Raw genomic sequence first — 26,243 nt, forward strand, 5'->3', positions numbered from 1 at the left:
ATTTATATTTACAACTATAAAACAAGACAAATTTCAACAACATTGCAGTCATGGAAGATTGGTCAAATAGTATCTTACCCATATATATAAGTCCAAATTGATCAATTTGAAAGCGCATACATTGGTTGAAAGTCAGCAGGTCCAAAATTCACCCACATAGACACCCAGGCATAGGCCAGTATATGGTATACTACAGGATGGACACACAGGTAGGAACTTATATTTAGAAAAATGTATATACACAAAAATAAGTGGCCAACATCGCCCATCCAGCTCTCAACACCATCAATATACATAGCATGCATTCCTCTCATCTGCACTTTGGGGACAGTACTATTCCAATGTTCAACACCACCCCCATTCACTTCACTCCACTGCACAGGGGTTGGGAAACCCAAATGGGTTAAAATAACCAAAATACCTGTTTTTTATTCAATGTGAGGACAAGCCCCACCAATATTGAGTCCCGTTAGCTATTAGCTATCAATAAATCCATGTATGGTTTAAACCTACTGCATACCCCCACTCACCAATATTGACCTCCATTAAGTTGATAACACATGGATGTGCAGCGTGGTGTCCCACAAATGAATGCCCCAATCTGTCCTACCTTTAAATATATATGTGTTCCGCTCCCTCAAGCCTCAATGCATTTTGCGCAATGCAAAATTAGTTTCCTGATGACGCGCATCGCACAAAATGTTGTATAAGTGGATGGGCTTCAAGGGTTCTGCTGAAAGTATTGGACATCCTACCTGATATACACAAGTCCTGGTCCTTTATGCTTGCTGGCTACTCTGTTGGCCACTGCAATCTGGTGAGTGCACATTCTATCTAAACACAATGGTGAAACACTGTTGAGTTTAAAAGAAGATTGGGTCACAAGAATATGGTGTTTAGGGACTTTCTATGAATCATTTGGATGTTTTAATACATATTATCACATAATTGCTTATTTATATATGTGTTGTTGTATATATTTCTTTTTCACTATATTTAGGTGGAATTTTCATATTCACGGCTAGCGCCCACCTTCACTGATGCATGTGCTTCACTTTTGTTGTGTAACAGATATAGTGTAGGATACCTGGAGTAATCATCTATAAAAGTGAAATAACACCTCTTCATTTCTGGAGTTAATTTTTCCATGGGACGACAAAGATCTGAATGAATTTAGTCTAGAAGTTTCCTAGCTCTGCTGTTACCCTGCTTTAGAAAGGCTTTTCTTGTAACTTTTCCTTTTTACACAGCTGGTGCATTTCATTGTTTAATCACATGGACTCATTTTTATTCCACTTGAATGGTCATTATTATTAGTTAATTTCTTTATTTTGTAGGGACTTCTGTGCCCACATAGTCTGTGCTATGTGTGAATGTAGTAACCAAAGATCCATTATCTCATGTGCTCAAAGACTCAGATCAAACGGGCATTAGTAACAAACAGCGTGTTCATCCGCTGGTGATCAGAGGTTGTGCAGCTCTATCATGAAGCTGGGGAAGCTTAATAAAACTGTAGAAGAGGATGAAAGACAGGCTGAACTGCTGTAATACTGACACTCTGGCTGAATGTCTTCTTGCTATGGGAACTCTGCCATACTGAAGTTTCTATCTGCTCAACCCAGCTCTGATGAAGAAGGGAGCACCCTTCGAAACACGTTAGTTTTTATCCCCCCCTTTGGATTTACCTGTAACCCTGTGTGGATATAGTTTACTTATGCCTGTTTTACCGTCACCTTTGTGAGCATATTTCCTAAATTAAATAAAATTAGTCACTATTTATTGAGGTAATGCGCAAGGTTTGTGCACTCTTTCTTTCATCCTCTTCTATGTGTGAATGTAGTTTGAATGTTTTTCCTACTTGGCAGTATTAACCACCTTGATCCAGTTCAGCTGATATCTGAAATTTTAGCCTTAGCAATTAAGATGTCCCCTTTTTTTTAATGTAATCTTTATTTTAAGTTCAAACATTACAAAGAATAAAGTGAAGAAAACAAGTCAGCATCCGTAAGAACGCGTATCATCCAATGTTTACAAATGGAAACATTACTATCACAGCAACCACATAGCTTCCAATGCCGCAATCTCTCGGCCAAAGGAGGCATGTACCATATACATCGTGAAAATAAGAGTAAAGCAGTATGGTGGGCTAACCGGGGACACCATAGGAAAGAAGATAAGACTTTAAAAAAATTACATTGTCACAAACACACTCAGTGGAAACAATGGCCCACTGGCTTCGGTAGAGGATCATATTATATGCTCATCTAGGGTTGATCCAGAAAGATCTCCCCCAGCCACCTGGTGGCCAAGCAGCCAGGCCAACACTGGAGGTTGCGTTCCCATTCCTTGATGTATATCGGCATAGGGGCGGCTGAAGATATCCCCTTTTATGATGGCACAGCTGTCATCTTGGAAGGTCACTACAGTGCCTTGTTTTGTGAGCTTCTTCACTGACAAAAGATTAGTTTCAAGAGCAGGGATATAGAGAACATTTTTCACAGGTATCTTTCTGGTGACACTCTGGGAAATAGGACAGTAAAGAAAACCATATCCTATCCCTACTGATTCAATTATTTGCCCATTAGCTCTGGTGATCTTTTCTGTTTTACTCTGGTCAAGGTGAATAAAGAAATTTCTGTCATTTTTCATGTGACTCGTAGTTCCTGAATCAACATACCATGCCTGCAAAGACGAGGTGCAACTTTTGGATTAAATAACATACTCATTATATGAAGACAAATCAGTTTCTTCCATCACACTTTTGGCCTTTTGTAGTTTATTTTATTTTTGCATTCTAGCTTTCCAGATTCTGCAATTGCTTTTAAATAGCCTTGTTTCTTGCAGATAAAACATTCACATGTTTTTTGTTTCACATTACCGTTTGTATTTCTATTTTTTTTTTTCTAACCGCTTCCCACCTGGCCACTGCACATAAATGGCAAGGTGGGAGCTTTGCTGTTCTGGCTGGACGTACCCGTGCGTCCCAGCAGAATGTTCATCTCACGGCCGCGCAGCGGCGGCATCCTGTGATGGCTGTGTCCCTCGGACACCACACATCACAGATTAGGACATGGGCGCTGTGATTGGCCCTTTCGATCACATGATGACTGCGTCCATTGACACAGTGTAAACAGAGACACATGTCTCTGTGTCAACTCTCCTACACTGAGTTCAGTGGGGGTGGGATCGCTGCAGCTTGTCATGTTGCCCTGTCTAACAGGTTGCGTTAAAAGCAGAGGGTTTTTTGGTATTTTGGTATACCACATGTATGAGACTTTTTCACAGTCTAGCCACATAGAGAACAACATCCAAGGAGTACCTTCTGGCATTTTCCACTTTTAGGCCAAAAAGTTAACTTTTGGTCTCATCTGACCAGAGCACTATCTTCCACATGTTTGCTGTGTCCCCCTCATGGCTTCTCGCAAACTGCAAATGTGACTTTTGTTTCAACAATGACTTGCTTCTTTCCACTCTTCCATAAAGGCCAGATTTGGGGAGTGCATGACTAATAGTTGTCCTGTGGATAGATTCTCCCACCTGAGCTGTGGATCTCTGTAGCTCCTCCAGAGTTGCCATGGGGCTCTTGGCTGCTTCTCTGATTAATGCTTTCCTTGCGCAGCTTGTCAGTTTAGGTGGACGGCCATGTCTTGGTAGGTTTGCAGTTGTGCCATACTCTTTCCATTTTCAGATGATGGATTGAACAGTGCTCCGTGAGATGTTCAAAGCTTGGGAAATTTTTTTATAACCTAACCCTGATTTAAACTGCTCCACAATTTTATCCCTGACCTGTCTGGTGTGTTCCTTGGCCTTTGTGATGCTGTTTGTTCACTAATGTTCTCTAACAAACCTCTGAGGGCTTCATAGAACAGCTGTATTTATACTGAGATTAAATTACACACAGGTGGACTCTATTTACTAATTAGGTGACTTCTGAAGGCAATTGGTTTCACTAAATTTTAGTTAGGCAGGGGTGTTGAAATTTTTTAAAAACCTACTTGTCCAGGGACTAAATTGCGGTTTCAATCTACTTGTCTAGATTAAAAAAATTTTTTTTAACCAAAACCGTATTTAAATCTAAGGTGCTTTTAAGAATGTCTGGGGCTTTTAAAATCAAAAGGGGGTTTATGGCGACTTAGACATTTAATATTTTTAACATTGCACTGTTTATCTCCTCCTTCCCTCCCTGCCTGTCTCCAGCACCGCACCCAGGGACTGGCAGGAAGGAGAGAGACCTTGCAGTCTGATGAGCACTGATTGGCTGCTCGTCAAGAAAGTGGAGTGTCAGGCTTATCCTTTATCCCTTTTGCTGACAGAGCTGTTTTTGTTTGTTTTTTTTGCACAAGTTTAAAAAAATAATTTTAGGCTTGAAGATTACACAAAACCCCCAAACATTATTAAAAAAAAAAGTCCTCTATGTGGTGATTTTTGGTGACTGGTTCTCTTTATTGAGACATCAAAGGTCTAAAAGACCCTGGATATCTCCCCTTGTACTCCACTGAATGTAATGCAGTGCGCATCTCACCACATTACATTCTTTCCTGGCCTTGGTGGCCGGTAAATCTTTCAATGGGGACCTGGAAGTGACATCATAACGTCACTTCTGGGTCAGGACAAGAAGGGGAGCGAATGTGTCTGCTCTCCTCCCTCCCCTCTAGCTGACGGCGGTGGACTGGTCCTGGTTCCGAAGATGGGCAAGCGTAGCCCAGGAGACATAGTGGGTGGGGGGAGGTTCATGCGGGGGGGGGGGCCGAGGCTGGAACTGTAGGCTGTGTGAAAGCAATCAGGCGTCAGCATGACCACCCGAAGGCTTTCACCTGACAGGCTAAGGGTTAAAAAAGAACTACCTGCCCGGCGCCTGGAACTACATGTCCCGGGCATCGGGCGATATAAATTCAACTTCCCTGGTTAGGAGTATCTGAGTAAAGGGGGCTGAATACAAATGCACACCACACTTTTCAGATATTTATTTGTAAAAAAGTTTGAAAACCATTTATCCACTTCCCATTTATGTGCCACTTTGTGTTGGTCTATCACATAAAATCCCAATAAAATACATTTAGGATTTTGGTTGTAACATGACAAACTGTGGAAAATTTTGAGGGGTATGAGTACATTTCCAAGGCACTGTACGTATATGAATGATTTGATCATTTTCTATGCTAAGAGAGATTGTGCTCTGGGCTTTCTGATCTCTCTGTGTCCCCTCATCTGAAGGGTGTTCTGACCTGACTTAATTTATACATTTCCGTGTACCTTATCTTATTAGCAGCATTTGCATCTTGAATTTCCAAGACTGATAGTTCTGGTTTGTCAGGTTTGCAAATTAAAGCTTTATTGCAGCTGTGTTACTAGTCATTATCTTTAAAATTTTTGCAGTCTTCTTTCTGTTGCTGTATCTTGCACTTCTTTGTTGTTGTCAGTTATGCCTGGTTGTCTGGGTCCATAAACTGTTAGAGATTCTGTATATAGCCCTACAGAACAGACAGTGCACAGTCTACATGTGTTTATCTACTGTTTTTCTGCAAACAGGAAACAGGAACTTTTTTATATAGAAAAGACAGGGTTTAACCATAGATGCAGCTACAAACCTATAAATACTGCCGTCTACTGGTTGAGAATATATCTCTACTGAATACTGATCGTTGTTGTACAAAATACATGAATAATGTATTCCAACAATTGGCAGGTTATCCAGTCTCATCTAAATTACCATATAACTAAAGAAATCAAGTTGTGGGTAGGAGGTCATTTATTTGCCTAAAATTACTCAGTCACTAAAGTAAACTGTACAATAAAGAGCTCCCTGCAAATAAGGCATTGAATACTCACACATCTAGCTGTTCACACCCCAGAACTCTGCAGTATTGAAGAGAAACTGGTAGCTGAAGAGTCTGCAGAATCCAACACTTTAAAGTGTGTCAACGTGATGTTTCGATCTGTCGGCCTCTATGTCAGTTTTGTCTCCTGTAGTGATGTAACAGGCAGCAGGAGAAACCACAGTGTGCAGTGGGGAACCAATAAATCTACACACTTGGAAGTGTTAGATTCTGCAGGATCTCCAGCCGATGGTTTCTTTTTACAACTGCATATACTGTAGTAGTGGCACAGGCATCAGGAGAGGTGCCTATTCAATGTCTTCTCTTCAGGGAGCCCTTTACGAAATAGTTTTATTTTGGTGACAGTCTTTTTAAAATATCTTTCCTCTAGTAGGACAGATGTCAGATAATTTGTATATATTTCTTAAATTGAAGTGATATGATATTATAATTCAAGGTAGTTATTACTTTTCATGATCTAATCTGTTAAACAAACAGATTTGGAATTTAGGGATTGTAAATTGAGTACTATTAGAAACCAATTACAATGTACTGAAATATATTGCTGAGGTTCTGCAAAATGGCACTGACTTTGGGGAAAAAGTATAAGTGATTGACAAAAAGTTACAAGGACTTGACAGCAGTAGAAGTGTAACTTCTGATGGGGAATAATGAGTGTAAATGAAAAAGTGTGCTTTTTCTGAATTGTGCTGACCTTGTAGAAGAAACTTTCATTGCAGAGGAATGGTGACAACCAAGTTATTGCGCAAAATGTAGAGTGATTGTGGACAGTGGGGAATTATATACTTTTACCACCACTAATAAATATTAATATAAGAAATGTAAAATATATACTGTAATACTCTTATTGGTTCTAGAACTGGTTTATTTAAATTTAGGAAATTTAGCACTCATAGCCATTAGCTATTTGAGAAGCTATATCAACTTTTTGAGATCCATTGACCACTAAGATAGTCAAGACAGGCAATGGATTTTGAGTCAGCAAAGCCAGATGTTCAGTATAAAACTGTATTTAAGGGCTAGGCCAAAACAATATTAAAAAATATATATTTTACTTATTCTTTATTCTGTAGCCATATAGAGGTAATATTATAGATTACTACTGTAGCCTGCAAGTATTAGCTTCATTTTTAAGTTTTCTCATTAACCAATTGCCTACCCCCTTCATGCCCAGGCTAATTTTCAGCTTTCAGCGCTGTCGCACTTTGAATTACAATTGCGCGGTCACGCAACACTGTACCCATATGAAATTATTGTTTTTTTCACACAAATAGAGCTTTCTTTTGGTGGTAATTAGTTGCCACTGGGTGTTTTATTTGTTGCACTATAAACAAAAAAAGAGCAAAAAAATTTGAAAAAATAATTTGAAAAATTTTTTTTTCTTTGTTTCTAATATAAAATTTTGCAAACAGGTAATTATTCTCTGATAGGCAGCACTGATGGGCACTGATGAGGTGGCACGGATAGGCAGCACTGATAGGCTGCACTGATGAGGTGACACTGATATGCAGCACTGATGGGCACTGATAGGCGGCACTGATGGGTGACACTAACTGGCGGCACTGCTGGGCACTGATGGGCGCAACTGCTGGGCAGCACTGATGAGTGGCACTGATGGGAGGCATTTCTGGGAACTGATGGATGGCACTGGTGAGTGGCACTGCTGGGCACAGGTGGGTGACACTGCTGGGCACTAATCATCAGGGCACTGATGATCAGTACCAATCTGTTTTATGACAATTGCCAGTTATTGGCAGTACTTTCCTCATGCTGTGACAGCATGAGGAAAGTGCTGCTGAAGCCAGTAACTGTATTTACTCTGTGATCTGCTGTGTCATTGGACACAGCGATCACGGAGATCTCCTGGTGCATGCCACTGGGGGCGCAAGGGAGGTGCATTCTAGGAGGCGTGTGTTATGACGCCCTCCCAGAACTGGACAACCACGTTATAGCCGAATGATTGGCAAGAGGTTAATAAACATAGATATGGATATACCAGCTCAGATGGTGAGTTAGGCAGTGATTCATTTATTACTAGATTTATTGTAGTATTTATTTTAGTTCATTTAATTTCAATAGTTTTTATTGAGGATTTTATAGCAAAACATTGCAGGTAAATACGGTTCATTTAGAGATACTGCAGTACAGGATAGTAAACAATATTTTCCCCACCAATTGGCTGGGGGTAATAATGAAGCATGTGGTGTTGGCATGAGAGGTATGCTCAGTATGTTCTGAACTATGTATGGTTGTAGAGGAGGTCTATAGGGGGTGGAGAACAAGGAGTAGGGAAATAGGGGTGGGGGGAAAGGGGAGAGGGAGGGAAAGGGTAAGTGCACCAGTCTAGGCATATGTGTCAAGGTATTTTATAGGTAATTTATCAGAATTTTACGGAACAATTTGGGTTCTGTAACCATTGAGACCAATGGAGCTTAAATGTGTTGTAGGAAGAGTTGTTTAGGGCAGATCTTCTTTCCATGTCACATTGGAAGTCAAGGTCTGTTATCAGTGAAGTAAGGGAAGGGGATTTAGTAGTGTTCCATAGTTTAGTGATGTTTATTTTAGCTGCAGATAATGTGTGAATAATAATGGTACGAGAGTCTCAAGGGAAATCATTGATTCCAATACGGAGGAGTGCCAGAGCAGCGTTTGGGGTTATTGTAGTGTTAGTTAATGTTGAGAGCAGTTGGAAGACGCTGTTCCAGAAAGATTTGAGTGATTTGCATGTCCATAGTGTATGGAGTGTTGATCCTATTTCTCCGCATTGTCTCCAACAGGAGGAGGAATGCTGTGGGTAGTACAGTGAGAGTTTAACGGGTGTTAAGTACCATTGATGTAGTATTTTTAGGTACGATTCCCAATGAGAACTACATCATGAGGCTCTATAGGTGATGTTGAAGGTTTTTTCCCACAAATGTGGAGGTATTAATTGTAGGAGATTTTTTTCCTAGTTAATTAAAGAGGAAGTTTGTAGGGTAAATTGTGAATTTACTATTTGTGTGTAAAAGTAAAGATACCTTTACCTGGATATTTTGTTTTGTTAAAGAATTGGTATGCGGTGGTAGGAACTTTCGTGAAATGAGGTATATTTATTGTTCGTAAGCAGTGAGCTATTCTAAGGTAGGTGAAGTATTCGGTAGCGGGTAGATTAAATTTATCGTGGAGAATCTGGAACGATTCCAATTTGTGATTTGTGTAGAGGTCTTTTATGTTGGTTAGGCTGGATTTTTCCCATTGTCATAAATTTGGGGAGGGAGTGATGAGGTATAGTATATTGATTGGGGTGGGTATGTGTTTGTGAGGTCATACCAAGTTGTGAGGTCATACCAAGCTTGGAGAGAGGCTTGGATACAAGGGTGTTTAAGTAGGTATTTGGTTTGGGGTATTTGCGGTGTGAGGAGTATATTTTGTGGTATGAACGGGAGCAGTGGGAGTGTTTCCATGGTAGACCATAATTTTTCTTTTGTTGGGTGCCACCAAAAGTATATTTGGTCAAGAAGAGTCGCATTGTAGTAAGATTTTAAGTGTGGAAGACCTGCTCCTCCTCTGGATGTTGGACGCAATAGTAGATTTGTAGTACATCTGGATTTTTTAGAATTCCAGAGCAATTTAGAGAAGACTGTTTGTAGTTTAGAGAAGAAGATATTGGGAATGGGGAGAGTGCGGAATATGTATAGAATTTTAGGTAATATGTACATTTTCAGAGTCGCTACTCATCCCAGTTTGGAGAGTGTTGATGTACGGAGTGTTGAAATTTCTCGTGGAATGGATTCAAGTAGTAATTTATGGTTTGCAGGGTATAATTGGCCTATTGTTGCGGTGAGTTTAATTCCTAAATAGGGTGCTCCCAGGAGAAGGGAAATTGTTTGGCTAGTGATGTTTGAGTTTGGGTAGGTGTGTGGAGATTTAAAATGAAGATTTAGGTTTGTTAAGTTTGTAGTAGGAAACTTCCTAATAATTTTGGAGAATTGAATGAATCGTTTGGAAGGATTTGTGTGGGTTGGTTATCATTAGTATGATGTCATCTGCGAATAAACTGATTTAATGCTCTGTGTTGAGGTGGGTAATTCCTGAAAATGATGGATAGTTTCTTAGTTTTTAAGCTAAGGGTTCAATAAGTAGTGTAAGTATTATGGGGGATAAATGGCAACCTTGTCTGGTGCCGTTTGTGATGTCGAAGGGATCTGATAATGTACCATCTGTTAATAAATTGGCTGATGGATTGGAATAGAGGGAAAGGATGGCTGATAGTATCCAATCTGTAATGCCGAATTTTTGTAGGGTTAAATGCATAAACTGCCAGTGTATTCGATCGAATGCTTTCTCCGCGTCTAAGGATAATAGTATGGAGGGCTGTTTGGTGATTTCTAGGTTATGGATAAGAGATATGAGTCTCCTAGTTGCGTCAGGAGCTTGGCGACCTGGGATGAATCCTACTTGGTCTGGGTGGATTAATGTAGGTAGATAGGGGAGGAGTCTTTGGGCTATTATATTAGCATAGAGCTTTATGTCTGTGTTGAGTAGTGATATTGGTTTATAGTTCTGGACATTTAGAGGATCTTTGCTGGATTTCAGGATGGTTGTAATTATGGATTGTAGCATTTCTTTGGGGAATGAGCCTGTAGAGGCGGCATGGTTGAAGAGCTTGGTCAGATATGGTGAAAGGTCGGAGGCAAATGATTTGTAAAATTCGTTGGTGAAACCATAGTTTCCTGGTGATTTGTTGAGTGTTAATGATTTAATTTTCTATTTCCACAGGGGAAATTGGAGTGCAAATAGTGGTGAGTTGATCTGAAGTGAGTTGGGGTAGTTTGATAGTGTTGAGAAATTTTTGTATGGATATGGATGTTAGTTGGGTAGTGTCTGAGTCATTTTTGAGATTGTATAATTTTTGGTAATACGTCGCAAAGGCATTTGCTATTTCTTGTGGGTTTGTGAAAGAAGTGTGAGTAGTTGAATGCTTGATTCAAGAGATTTTGGATTTTAAGCGTCTTTGCTTGATTAATTTAGTTAGTAGTGAGTTTGCTTTGTTACCTAAAGAATAGAATTTTGCTTTCATTTTTTGCAGGTTGAAATCATATTTATATAGTAGAAGGGCTCGTAGTTTATTTCTATCTGAGGTGAGGGAGATAGATGTGGAGGGGTTGAGATTTATTTTGTTTTGGTCTTCTTTTAGTTTAATAGATGGGAAGAGTTGGTCAATTTGTTGGGTTCATTGTTTTGTGATGCGGAAGTTTAATTGTATGAGGATACCTCTCATGTAGGCTTTGTAAGCAGGCAATAGTGTGGGTATAGAAATGTCAGGTGTGTCATAAAGTTAAAAAAACATATTGTGTGCATATAGTATTGCTTCTTTTCATCAGGGTTCTTCAGTAACGACAAATTTAGTCTCCAGATTCGAGGTATCAAGGAATGTTGCTGGTTGTCAAGGGTAATGTTGATTGGAGCGTGGTCTGACCATGTTATGGTACCAATTGATGATGAGGTTATACGTTGTCGGGTCCATTTGTCCATGATAGAAAAGTCAATTCTGCAGTAGGATAGGTGGGATGGAGAGTAGTAGGTGTAATCTCTTTCTGTGCTGTGTTGGCATCACCAAATGTCATAGAGATCATTGTTATGAAGAAATTGGTTGAAATTCTGTTTGAAAGATCGTTTGAAGAAGAGTCTAGAAGTGGGTTGCCAATGATGTTGAAGTCACCGCCTATGAGGAGTCTACCTTGTTTTTGGGAGGAGATAGTTGATTGAAGTCTGTTGTAAAATTGTAATTGATTGATGTTAGGGCCATAGACGTTGACTAGGGTGTGTATAATTTTGTTGAGTTTGCAGATCAGGATATGGTATCAACCTTGAGGGTCTATCATTTCTGAGATGTGTTGGAATTGGATAGAATCTTTTATGGCTGTAATGACACCATTTTTCTTTTTAGGGCTCGCTGCCACGTATACACGGGAGAAATGTTGGAGGTGGAATTTAGGAATTTTGGTTGACGCAAAGTATGTTTCCTGTAGAAAAAGTACATCAGCATGTAAGGAGCGAGTTTCTTTCAGGAGCAGGGACCTCTTGAATGTGGAGTTTAGGCCGCGGACATTAAGAGATGATATTTTCATCATTTTGTAAGCTTTTGATTGGAGTTAATGAGTAGGAGAGTCGTTTCTTATCTTGATGAGAAGGTACATGTGTTGTAGTTATAGGTGGTGGTTTTCCATAAGCAAGGTGTGTTAGTTGTGGATCAATCTTTAGATCAAGTGGAGTTTTGCTGGTGGTGTCGGAGATGGTGGTTGAACAATGGATTGGATCCATTGACTGGGGTGCAGGAGGGGGGAAAGGGTAGAGAGGGTAAAAAAAGACTTGCGAGTAATGCAAGTAACATGAGTAGCGTGAATTGCTACTGCATAACGGGGGTTTGAACAAGCATAGACCGTGAGAGAGGTCATGCTGAAAAGTCTCTTGTAACTTGGAAATGTTCGATATGGGGCCGTTTGCCAGCAGTTGGTTAGGTTAGGGAGAGAGTGCCCAGGAAGGTGGGTGTTTAGTAGTATGGGGGTCTGCAGGATCAGGACCACTCAGCATCCATTGGTTGCGTGTTGGCAGGAGTAGGGTGTTGGGGTTCCGCCGGTATTATGTTCCAGTTATTTAGGAGATCGATGCCTGCTTCTAGGTTTTTGATGGTGTATATTTTACCATGTTGTTTAATGGTAAATTTTGTGGGAAAGCCCCATTCCCATGGTTCCACAGAGCTTTGGTTATGGTGACGAGCTTTTTGCGGTTGAGGAGTGTGGCTTTGGATAAATCAGCGAATAATTTGATATTTGCGTATGATGGCGGAAGGGGTGGAGGATTTCTGGCTGTTGACATTATTTTCTCTTTTACGTGGTAAAAGTGTATACGTGCCGATACATCTCTGGGAATAGAGGCTGTTAAGAAAGTTGGTTTGGGTATTCTGTGCGCCCGATCTATGGCGAGCTCCATATCCGTGAGTGAGGGAATGAGGATTTTTATATATTGTTGGAGATATGGAGTCAGGGTATCGTTGGTAATTGATTCAGGTATGCCTCTAAATTTGATGCTGTTGCGTCTGGAACGGTCTTCTAAGTCAGCTAATTTCAGGTTTATTTGTTCAATATCGGCTTCATGGTCTTGTTTATACAGTTTTGTGTATAAAATCCAGTCTCCTTCTCCCAAAAAAAAAAAAAAATGCATGAAGCATGAAAAATGCAAATACAACATTACAAAATCACAATGAAAATCACAGCTGCACTAGTGTGAACCTAGCCTTAACCTTTGTGGCTGTACTTTTTAACTTTTATTTTATAATTTTTCACAATTTTTTGTACTTGCAGCTTTGACAGTTTATAAGCTACCTCCCAAACCATACATTTCCGGAAGGCACAGAATTATAGAATAAAAAGATGTCTCTGCTGATTTTGAACATCCTGCAAAATGTTTATCAAAACAATATTTTGTATAAGAATACACTAAAATAATTTTTAGCGCATACAAACACTCCACAACTTGCAAAATTCCTACTAAATCTAAAAGCTAAAGCTGTATTGAGTTAATAAATACCAAAAATGTGTGCATTTTAAATGGTGCCTTTTTGCAAAACAGTGAAAATTAGAAGTACTTAAAACTGTAAATAAGCAACTTCTGGAGGTTGGCTTCAAACCCATGCCCTGTGGTAACACATGTTTCACAGAGCCGTGACATGCAAATTGTGCATTACCATAATGTGTGCAGTGCACATATGTATGCTATATGGGGAGGAAATGTTTTATTTTTGGTCTATTTTATTTATATTTTTTACCATTTGGGTCTGCTATTGTTGCTTCCCTTTACACATATTGCAGTTTGTGGAGTTAGCCAAAGGGTGCTTTATAGTTCCAGGGCCATGGACGGCTAACGGCAGAGCCCTATCCCTGAAATACTGGCAGGGGTATGCCCATTGTGGAGGGTGAAGATAGAAAGAAGCTAGTTCCCTGTTGATCCTGCCTACTGAAGCTTCAGTGGTGAGTACAGGCCAGAAGCCCTCTAAAAAATATATGCCCAGAATGCCCCCTCTGTTCTCCTGATCCCCCTTGCATAGGCTGCCAACCACCCTTTAGGTTGGCACTGCTGGGAGTCGGGAGTGTAAGTGCTTCTTCAAATTTAGCTGCATTTTTTTACTGTAATTGCACGCCTATTTCCAGCATTATTGCATATAAGTGCGTCCCCCTTGTTGTGTTTAGTGCACCTGTGCAACCTAGGCACTGTTTATTTGGCCTGAGCACCTACTACTGTGCCTGTGCAGTCTCGCTTTCAGTGGAGTTACTGTGGCTGTGCAACCTGCTTTCTGGCCTTTTCTGGGTCTAATTTGGATTGTCAACATCTTCTGCTTGTCCTGGTAGCACAATATAGTAGTTGTTACCACATTACCTGAGTTTACAGTGGGCTTACAGATGCTCCATACCAAGGCATTCCCCTTCCTCTCTACTGCTGCAAAGGTCATGAGTACCCTTCTGGAGACAATAATTCACAAGCCATGTCAGGCTGGGGAGCAGTCCTGGATGACCTATCAGTGCACGGGACTTGGACATTCTCAGACTCATTGCACACGCCTCTGTGGGCTCCTCCAGATTGTCTGGACCTTCTGTCTCAAGGAGCAGTATTCAGTTCAGCTTCTCCGATGCTAGCTGCTGAAGCCATGGTAAGAAGAGAGAGGGGCCTTTCTGGCTTGGTCATCCCTACCACCTTGACATCGACACCTCTCAATGGCTACCACCTTTGCAATACTTATGATCACACTTAGAAGAACTATTTTGCTTGGTGCAAGTGCAGGAACTGTGTTTCTAGAAAGTATTCTGTCTTTTCTCCAGTGAGGTTTGGATCAGCATTTGGGCTTGACTACAGTAGTCAATATACAAATCTCTGCCTTGGCCAGGTCCAGAGACCTTTGGCCTCCCATTTTTTAGTTAAAGCATTTGTTCAGAGTAGCACATCTCCCTTTTCCATGCGCTGCTCTGTGTCCCCTTGGGACCTTAGTCTGGTTCTCTGAGCTCTGCAAGAGCTGCCTTTTGAGCCTATAAGGAATGTTCTCCTGTCTGACCTTACTTGCAAGGTGGCTTTTCTTGTCGATATCACTTCTGCGAGGAGAGTCTCTGAGTTAGCAGCTTTATCCTGTAAGGAGCTGGTGTTCCGTAAGGACAAGGCTTCTTAAGGCCACAATCTACCTTCCTCCTAAAGCTGGTCTCTTTATTTCCACCTCAACTAGAATATAGTCCTTCCTTCTTTATGTCTTGCTCCGAAACATCCATGGGAGATTTCTCTCCACTGCCTTGATGTGGTGCAGGCTGTGAGAGTTTGCCTATCATCTACGTTTTTTTAGGCAACCAGATTCCCTCTTTATACCTCCCGAGGATTCCTGCAGATGTCTCCCTGCTTCACACTTGATCATTTCTAGGTGGATCAGACAAGTTATCAAATTAGACTATGGATTAAAGGGTAGAATTCATCCCTCCCTGTTTAGGCACAGTATCGGGCATCTTTCAGATTTGCAAAGCCACCACCTGGTCTTCTGTTCACATGTTTATTACATTCTACCAGGTTCAAGCCTCCACTAAAGCCTGCTATGTCTGGGCATTAGGTGCTACAAGCTGCTCTCTGAGTCTGTTGAGCTTTTCTTGACCTGTTTTGTTATGTGAGGTTATTGGTGTTGTTTGCTGTGTTTTCCACCCCTCATTTGTACTGCTTTTGGACATCCCAGTTGTAATGTGCGAATGCATCAGCAAGCACTAAAGTTCAGCTTTTTATTCCAACCTCTGTATCATTAAAGTAGAACTACTCTGCATCTGAGCCCCGCAAACCAATGCATTCCTAATTCATTTTTAAAATCCAAAGCATACTCTTACATCCCTTCATGTCTCAATGCTTTATTTTGCTGAGAAAACACATTGAAAAACACCCCCCTAGGATTTCTGGCCGTGGCCATCTCAAGGGAAGATGATTTATGCAGCATTTATTTCCTGGAATCCATCTGCCCTTAGCTCAGGCATGCAAGTAGGATGGTGTGCTCAGTTCAGAAAACCCTTGCTCCCCTCCTGGAGACTGCTGGGATGTATGATATAAGTTTCCTAGGCCTGGAAACCAGGAAGCAACTGAAGAAATGTAAAAAAAAGAAGTTTAACACAGGTAAATATGATACACCTTCCTATTTATTTACTAATGCTAGCAGCATAAGAGTCAAATGTTGATTGAAGAGTGGAGACCTTGATAAAGAAGAAATCTATAAATGATAAAAAAGAGAATCTTTACTCAAAATTGTGTAAATATGCATTTTAAATACCCAGTCATGTGAAAAGAAAACTCCTATTCACTTTGAATAACTAATCATGTGCAGATACTTTTCATGTGATTGGGTAATTGAGGTAAACATTCGCACATTTTTTTTCCCCAATGAAGATTCTCAGTTGCTTTAGTAAATCGGTCTTATTGTTCGTCCTCTGACTTTCCTGTGTGACTAAGCAGTTTAGACCTCTCAGTTGTGTTTCCATGTTTGTATGCCCATGGTGGATCATTCAACAAAATGTGTTTTTTTTTTTTTTGCTGTAGCGCAAGCTGTTTTCTTTTCTTTGTTTTAAGTTTAAGGTACCTTGTTATGTTAATAGTCCACGTCATCCTCTCTCTTTATATAGTTTTTTTTTATCATGAAAGGTTCCAGCTCATTTCACTTCAAAGGTCTAAATGTGAGGGTGTGTGTGGGCTGTTTTTGTACATCCTGGTGTGAGGATACGCTATATACTCCCACTTCACCTCCAAAGATCAATACTTCCTTGTTTTATCCTCCCTCAGCTTTCATTTAATATGTGGTATCTGTTTCTGTGGGGAGCTGTAGAAATCTTATATTCCTTGTCACCACTTCACGTCCCCTGAGCCAGACACGCCATGTGATGTGGTGCTTGTGATGTCAGAGTACTTTTGCATAGGAGACATAATTATGTAGAACAGCCTGCTTTTTATTGTGCCTTTTTAATGTACAATGCTATAAAAAAATACTTAATATTAGGCAAGTCTGTGCAGCAAGGACTTTCCCTGTTTGAAATGTCTGCGACGTTTTTTAATAGCTTTGTGTTTTTAGAGAGGCTCAGTGCTGCTCAACACAAAAGCTGTGTTATACGCAAAAGACAGTGCTTATTCCTACCAGAGCAGAGTTATGTGTGGTATCCCAAGAACAATGAGGGTTTGCTGCCTCACTGATCAGTGTTGGATCAAGTTCACATTCCCGAGCTCCCACTCTCCCACCTACATACGTTTGGGCTGGAAACTTTTGCAATGAGAAGGGAGGATGGGTACTTTATACACAGAGATTTCAGTCTTTCCTAATATGGACTTGCCTTTGCCAACTGTAGCATAAACACCAGCCAGTGCTGCTTCATGGGAAGAAAGCATTTCATGACGAGCCATCGTTGATCAGATTGTTTGAATATTTTCATGCATCTAGTTTAACTTACGATTAATTAGCTACTGTACATGTAAACATATCATGTCATTCTTAATTTAGGAATTACAGCACTTGCACAATCCAGGAATGTTTCTTGCTCCATTTTAGAGACAGACTATAACACAGCCCTTACTGCAAAACACAATAGAGTTCAGGTCTCATGCTGCAATGGGAATTTTCCTTGCCATAAGCTTGGTTGTCAATAACCAGGATAGAAAGCATAAATGCAAACACGTGGCAGAGATTTACTAAAGCTGGTTCACTCAGAATCTGGTGCAGCTGTGCATGGTAGCCAATCAGCTTCTAATCTCAGCTTGTTCAATTAAGCTTTGGCAATAAAACCTGGAAATTGATTGGTTACTATGCAGAGCTGCACCAGATTTTGTACTTTCCAGGTTTAGTAAATAACCCCATGGTTATAGAGGGGGTTGGGTTTGCATATCAGATGATCTTCCATGAAAGGGAAAGTGAAAAATCTGATAAAAAATGTTGGTTTGAAATGCTCCTCATTTGTACTGTGGGCCAAAACAATACCCTGATTTTTGGATTTAGGTAAGATCTAAGGCAGCCCATAGGTTGATCATTTTCTTTCCTTCGACCAGCAGGCTGAAGGAAAAAAAAAGATCCAATTCCCCCATCCACACATTTGATGTGATGGGAATTGCTCATTCTGTGTCTTTGTATTCTGACAGTGGGGAGACTTCTCCCCTGTCAGAATAGACTGTTCAGTGTTGCCGACTATAGCCACCAGTGCTGATCATTCAGGAAAAACCCAACAGGCTGGTTGTACAGAAATCAATCGGTAGATCGACTTCTGTACAACCAGGCTACATCCATACATGGACCAAAATTCAACCAATCACTGCTGAACCAGATGAATATCAATCCATGTATTACTGGCTTATCTTTTGTACCTGCAAAACCCACTTCCTATGTTCATTAATCACTTCCCTTGTTTTGTTAAACTTATGTATATGGTTGATGTAAGAAGATTAGTCTGTGAAAGAGTCTGATGTCACCTGCAGTGCTGAATAGCATTTGATCCTGTTAGGGCTTGTTCACACAAGTGGCCAAGGGGTGAAAAAAGCAAGTGACTGAGGCGTGATTATACTGCACCTTTCCCTGACTGCCCACCTAAACAAGACATGCTGCTGTTTAGAGCTGTACACATGCCATAACTGCAGTGCCTTGCTTCATAGCCAAGATGAAACCCCTTGTTGCATTCATCAGCATTAATTTTTTACTGGACATGTTTAATAGCAAAAAGTCAAAATATTGTGTTTTTTTATCTCAAAACTGGCAGTCTTTTTTTTATAGTGCAAAAAATAAAAACTGCAGAGGTGATCAAATACCACCAAATGAAAGAGCTTTTTGAGTGCACTGTTGCATGACTGCGCAATTGTCAGCTAAAGTAACGCAGTGCCGTATCTCAAAAAATGGCCTGGTCAGGAAGGGTGGTAAAACCTCTGGAGGGCAAGTGGTTAACAAACATTGTTGCAGATTCCTTTGTTATTCTGAAGAAATAGTTGTTTGTCTTTGTCCATGTGCAATAACACTTTTATTACATGGGATGTGCAAAATCTGACTTGTATCCTAGTGCAGAATTCTGAAAAAAATCAGTGAGCCAATCAAACAAGCAGGAAATTACATTTCTGGGGGTGTTCTGTACCCCAGCTGTGAACAGAACACCTCCAGATTGCCATATTGCATTGTATTTTACAGAAAATGACAGCACTGCAGATTGAAAAGGAAAGGTAACTTTTAATAACATTGAATTGCAATATGACTGTTGCAATTGTACATATGCTAGATTATTTTTTATTTGCTATTTTTTCCCATGAAAGTGGAGCTATCCTTTAAGTTATATACTGTTGATTGATGATTTCTAAACAAATATTTATTTCATATTGTACAATTTATATTAATTTGTTTCCGTTCAGAAGTGCAGTATTTTGCCTAAAACAAAGTGATGTACAAATATCTGACAACACTATATGACATAATTTCTTTTCTTCATCGGCAAAGGTAGCCCTTGAAACCCTAAAATAGTCTGTAGCAATAAGCAGTGGTCACTCCTTCTCCCCTTCACTCTCCTTTTGCATCAGTATGAAATTTAGTCCCCCTGTTGTTTACACAAGCATCAAAGTGCAATGGTGCTTATAAAATGCCATTATAACACCATGGACAGCTGCCATTTATTTTTGTAACAGGTGTAATCTGATAATATTAACTTCCCTTGGGTCGCAGTTGAGATCCTTATTTATTTTTATTTTTTTTCAGAGTAAAAGTGAACAGTCCTTCTAAGCACACTGGTAATTGGGCAAATCACTGTGTAAAATTGTGGATCTATAACAGATGACTGATGGAGACAAATATTTAACTTCTGTGTCTTCACTTTTAAGATCCTTGATTATGTGTGCAGATGGTTTCATTCTCATCTGAAATCTAGAGGTTACATAAGGCAGTATTCTGGGAAATATTTTTAGTTATTTTGGAACAAAAAAAGTAATATTTTCCATGTTATTTCCCAGAATTTTTTACATGATAGTTCCACTGGAGGCTGCAGTATGTACAAGCATATTTTATAAGCCGCTTGCAAAGTAAAGCCAGTGATATAGCTTTATATGTATTTGAGTGCATTGTCAAGCCTGGTAAATCGAAGAACAGACTGAAAAAAAAGATAATAGATTTTAACATAACCACAGGGCAGTATTAAACAAAGCAAGATTAATAACATGGAGTCTTACTAGATACAGTAATTTAGACATTACAATATCAATACAGGAAAATCATCTTGGCAAATAATATTAGGAATATTTCTAATGATCTGAAGAGACAGAGAGTCTGCTTCTATTGATTATAAAATTCCATAAGTGCTATTTGTCATAACAGATAATTTATTTTAGTAACATGCATTTTAAATGGATCTTACTTGTAGATACTTCCTTTCAGATACTTTTTTCAGGAATGCTATTGATGGAAAATAGAAGCTGTGTAATGGCAACATCTACCTACATTGCTTTTTAAAGCTTAAGCTTTATTAGAGCTGCAGTATTTTTTGACTGTTTTACCCAAATTAGAATAGCAGAAAGTAAAATAAGGATTGTTCTTTAGGTATTAAATATATTTTCTTCAGATGCAGTAAATATATGCTTTAGATTTAAAAAAAAAATACTGTTTGAAATCTTATGGTAAAAGCCTGTAAGTTTGTTCTTAATTTCCCAACAAGTTCCCCCTCCCATTTAAGAGATGTGATATAGAGAACATTTTTCAAACATATTTGCCAGTCTTGCTCACTATTTAATGCGTATCCTGCCCTTTACCTAAGGATATGTTTATACAGTTGTGTTCAAAATAATAGCAGTCAGACATCACTAACCTGATCAATCACTGTTTTTAGTAGAAATGATATTTCTACATGGCAAATAATTTACTAGCAGGTGTAGTAGAGTAATAGAAATCCAACAGACCCAACAGTCATGACATGCATGCTGCTGATTCTGTGTAATTGAATCACTAATTGAAAGGGGCATGTTCAAAATAATAGCAGTGTGGAGTTCTATTAGTGAGGTCATTCATTCTTTGAAAAACAGGTGGTAATTATTGCCCTTATTTAAGGAAGGAAGGCAGCAAATGTTGTACATGCTGGTTACAGTGCATTTCTCTCTGAAATTCTGAGGAAAATGGGTCGTTCCAGACATTGTTCAGAAGAACAGCGTACCTTGATTAAAAAGTTGATTGGAGAGGGGAAAACATAAAGAAGTGCAGAAAATGATAGGCTGCTCTAAAATTATTGCAAATACTTTAAAATGGCAACCAAAACCTGAAAGACGTGGAAGAAAGCGAAAAACTACCATTCGAATGGATAGAAGAATAGCCAAAATGGCAAGGACTCAGCCAACTATCAGCTCCAGGAAGATCAAAGAAGGTCTAAAGTTACCTGTGAGTATTGTTACAATTACAATTTGCCAAAGAGCACACTGACTGGCCTAAAGAGAAATGGCGCAACATTTTGTGGACTGATGAAAGTAAGATTGTTCTTTTTGGGTCTAGTGGCTGGAGACAGTTTGTCAGACAACCCCCAAACACTGAATTCAAGCTACAGTACACTGTGAAGACAGTGAAGCATGGTTGCGCAAGCATCATGATATGGGGATGTTTCTCATACTACGGTGGTGGGCCTATTTATCGCATACCAGGGATCATGGATCAGTTTGAATACATCAGAATACTTGAAGAGGTCATGCTGCCTTATGCTGAAGAGGAAATGCCCTTGAAATGGGTGTTCCCACAAGACAACGACCCCAAACACTCCAGTAAACGTGCAACATCTTGGTTCCAGACCAACAAGATTGACGTTATGCAGTGGCCAGCCCAATCCCCGGATCTTAATCCAATAGAAAACTTGTGGGGTGACATTAAAAATGCAGTTTCTGAGGCAAAACCAAGAAATAGAGAAGAACTGTGGATCATCCTGGGCTGGAATACCTGTTCACAGGTGCCAGAAGTTGGTTGACTCCATGCAACACAGATGTACAGCAGTCCTCAGAAACAGTGCTTATACAACTAAATATTAATTAAGTGATTCAAAGGAAAGCAAAATCTTCAAACATTTTTCAGTTTATATAGTGAATGTTTGAGTTTGTAAAGAAGAATACAAACACTGCTATTTTTCTGAACAGTCTAATATTCACTTTTCTTCAATTTTTTTAGAGGAACAACACAAATTTGATATATTTTTCTTCATGTTTTGATTTGGAATAGAATGTGTAGTGTTCCCAATGCATTTGTGTGTACGGAAATAAAAGCTATTAGAAGGATTTTGAGCTTTATTCACTTTTTTCAACACACTGCTATTATTTTGAACACAACTGTATGTGTTGCAGGACCAAAAATTTTGTTGCAAAAATATTCTCAAGATTTAAAAGTTGTTGTGTAAAGCCTTACACAATTTATGAATATTTAGCCTCAAGAATGCATATTGTTGCCAGATGGAGACTGCCCCCTTATCCACAAATATAAGTAAATATAAGAGTGTATTATAATCAATAGCAGCTATCAGCAAGGACACTATTGCAATCCTGAGAATAAAAATAAATTAATATACCTGGGTGTGTTCATAGTATAATATAAATATTTTAAAAAATTGCAATTGTTACAAAATCCATAAACCCTGTGGTAAAATAATCAGAAATATTGTACCTGTAGTCAGTGAGCAACTTTTTAAAATGAAAATCAATAAGGGCAAGTCCCCTTGAAAGACATTGTACAAACCTGGGTGATAAAACAAGCCACTCTCGATTACATAAAGTGGTTTTGATTAGAAAAGATTTGAAGAAAATGCATTTTCCTGTAATTTTTAACCAACACAACATTTATGTAATTTGCACACTTACATACATTTATCACTAATTATAATCATCAAAGTCTTCTGATTAAATGATATTACATTATTGCAAATTGTATAAAATGTACCAGCATTGGTAAAGTTCAAAGTGAACATATAATGTGTGTGTGTGTGTGTATATATATATATATATATATATATTTTTTTTAATTATTTATTTATTTATTTATTTATTTATTTTTTTTGTCTTTATTTTTTTTTTAACCTTCATGGGGATTGTGGCTCTGATCATGTGGCAGGGCAGCAGCAGGTCACTTCTAATAGTGAGATATTGCTCGCAGCATTTAGCCAGCAGCAGATCACTATGGCAGTATGGCAGTGATCTACTGCTGCAGGGAGAAGACAGACAGAGCTGCAACAGTTCTGTGTGAGCCTCTGTAATGATAGGAAGTGCCTTGACGTCACTCATAACACTACTTGACTCCAATGCAAACACAATGCAGAAGCCTTTTTCTTTTATTTTCACCTAAAAGGCAAAGAAATACTATTGGGATGACATTTGCAGAAAAAAAGTGCTTCAGCAGTATTAAACCCAAAATCAAACATTTATTATTGCAGTGTGTAAAAACCCCCCGCGGCTATAGGCCTGGTCCTAGTAATGGTATATCTGCCAGTGCCTAACCCTGAATAGGGGAGATGCATCCAAAAAACAATACACTACAGAAAAACTTACAGAAAAGGATATAGCACCTCAAAGCTACTACGGCAGTATTTATTGTAGACGTAATAAATGTAAAAATATATACATAACATCCCATAATAATTCAATGCATCCACCCCTCCACCTCCCCCCGGAAAGCCCAGCACCACCCCAACAGGCCCCCACTCCACGCCAGAGCACCAGGGGTATGCCCCACCCACCGGTCCCCATGTGTCCCTAAGTCCCCCTGTCCTGCGAGGATGGAACAGGTCCCCCAAAAGTCCCTCTGTAGCAGTGCCAGTGGTAGATGATACAATGCAATATGGATGTCTGGCCCGACTAAAGTGTATAGATCCAATGTGGATACGCTGAAGATCACTCCACTGTAGGAGGAAAGAGTGGAAGGAGGGGGCAGACTCAACCCCACCAAGTGTTAGTCAATGCAGTATAATCAACTGCTAATGTTTGATGTGAAACCTTCTTAGATGTGATGTCTCCATTAGCTTTCTTTTTGGGCTCTTTTTCTCCTTTTTTCACCCTCTGATCTGGCTAGTAAGTCTGATGTTTTTCAAAATAACAAGTTATCTTTCAGATGTATCAGTTACAGGAATGAGCCAAACCATTCAACAATGGAAGGGGTACTTATAATAATCAGTTTTATTCATTGATGTAAAACATTTTTCCCAAAAGGAAAATTAAAACTGTTTTCTGTAACTGCTTATAAAGTGTTAGTTGGAGTTTGGCTTCAATTTGTTAGTGTATCTTAATCTACTAGTACATCTAACACTCCCCTCTGTAGCAATCATGCCCACAGAGATGGACACGGTTCAACCATTTTGACTCCAACCTCCATCTTGGCAAAGGATCATCCATCTTGTACAAACATATCTCCCCTCATTCTCCCCCTCCCTCTCTGAGAGTCACAGTGACATTTGGTCGGTGTGTGTGTGTTGGAAGTGTCACAGGCGGTCCAGGACACAGCAGGCAGCTCCGAGCTATAAACCATCTCTGAGCTGGGTGCCAGGCTGGCTGGGAAGCTGAGCAATCTGGCACCTCGTAAAAAGATAACCCAAGCCTTCCCCTGAGTTCAAAGACATTCCAGAGGAGTAAGAAACTAGATAACACTTTTAAAATCCATTTTCCCCTATGTCTCATATCTTGGAATGTGAGAGACTTACATAAAAACCAGGCCTATCTCCAGATTGCTCATGATTAGACAAATCATTTGATAGGTCACACTCCCTGACTGGAATACCTAGGAAAGCAGAAAATTACATCTCTTGAACCCTTCAAGTATGTATTTCATATTTCATATCTAACCGTTCCTCAGATGCGTCTGCATATTAATCTACCCGCGGGTGGAATGTTACTTGTGCTTAGGAAAAGTTATAAGCCAACATATGAGCTAGGAGAGATTTTGGTTCTAGTTTGGGTCTCCGCCCAGACAATCCCTCCCCAAATGAGGCATTGGTCCTTGGCTTCAGAGACACCCCCTGCTGGGGGACAGCAAAATAGGCTGTCAGGCCTAAGAGTGGAAGTTGAAGAATTCTCCCGTTTAACATCAGAACCAACTTGGGAGACGGCGCCCTTTTGCTCTGAAACTTTATCTGCTTAACCCAAGGCTGATTGGCAAGTACATTAACCCTTTAACTTCCTTTCTGTTACCTCTTTGCTGTGCTATTGTTCTCTGTATATTTATATATATATTGGTTACATCTTTTTTCTGTAAATATTTTTATTTCACCCTTTTGACCTTTTAGTAATAAATCTTTCTTTCTGAAAGTGTTGAACTGTTTCTATAGCTCGTTAATGCAACTTAAGAATTCCTGCCTCTAAAAGAGCGCTACTGTGTTTGTTTAACCCTCTGTATAACCTGTCTGCGGTGACAGTGCTATACAGACAATTATCTCAACCATCATAGTGTTATTGCTGATATTGCCGAGTTTCCTCTTTCTCTGTACAAAAAGGAGGTGGTGGCAGTGTGAAGGGTTAATTGCGTAATTAACCTGACCCAGTAACAATCGCATTCGGCTGCTGGTACATAGATTTGTGGCCCATTAGCTGGAAAATCGTTGTGCAGGGTGCAGATGGGCGCGGCATTGTTACGCACGTGTCATCACGGTTTCAGATTGGCTAGTCCTTCGGTCATGAGTTTGGTGAGAAGGTCAGGGGTCTGACACGCTGCTCTCCAAAGGGCCCCCCTGTGCTTATTCATCCAGAGTAGGGGCTAATACAGAAGATGTTGTACTGGCCAGAATACTAGCTTAAAACTAGTGCATAAACCACATCTAATGATTGGTAAGCTGCTATATATTACATATTTGGTTTGGGGTTTAATGCCACTTTAATATCCCCAAAACGCAAAATGTTTTTTTTTTTCATTTAGCTTTGGCAGAAACAAATATTTTGGTTGGAATTACACATATATAAAACCTCTATCCTATCCATGCTCCCTCATGGCTCTGTTCACCCATCAGAGCCAGTTGTCCAAACTCTGTATAAGCGTTAAGTTACTTCTTACTCCTCATATCAGGCTGTTTGGCACTGGCATTTGCATTGTACTGCTTCCCAGAAGGACCAGGTATTTATTGAGGGTGCTGACTGAGCAAAGGAGTGGCGGTGGAGTGCAGCAAAGGTGTTACGGATCCGCCAGGTGGCACCTCTGGCAGCCCACTAGGCGGAATCACCCGGAGCGTGGGGTCTAAGTCCCGGTCTGCGTTTTCACCAGGGCCCCTGATGGTGGGGATGGACTTGGAGCAGAACCGGGACCAGGTCACGACCTCCGAGCAATACCACCCGTGGCAGAGGGAGCCTCCGTGGATAGAAGTAGGACAGAGTAGAGTCAGATGTGAGGAGGCCGGCAGGACTTGGCAGGATAAACCG

The 26,243-nt window shown here is 39.9% G+C and overlaps 1 protein-coding gene across 1 annotated transcript in view; it reads left to right on the forward strand.

Annotated features, from left to right (window-relative positions):
- AOPEP (aminopeptidase O (putative)) overlaps positions 1–26,243 on the forward strand; it is a 597,182-nt gene that overhangs the window by 346,380 nt on the left and 224,559 nt on the right. The gene's annotated exons all lie outside the window — the stretch shown is intronic.

Source organism: Staurois parvus, unplaced genomic scaffold (assembly GCF_062004578.1).
Source record: "Staurois parvus isolate SC_StPar_1 unplaced genomic scaffold, SC_StPar_1.0 ptg001432l, whole genome shotgun sequence".
NCBI classification, from domain to species: Eukaryota; Metazoa; Chordata; class Amphibia; order Anura; family Ranidae; genus Staurois; species Staurois parvus.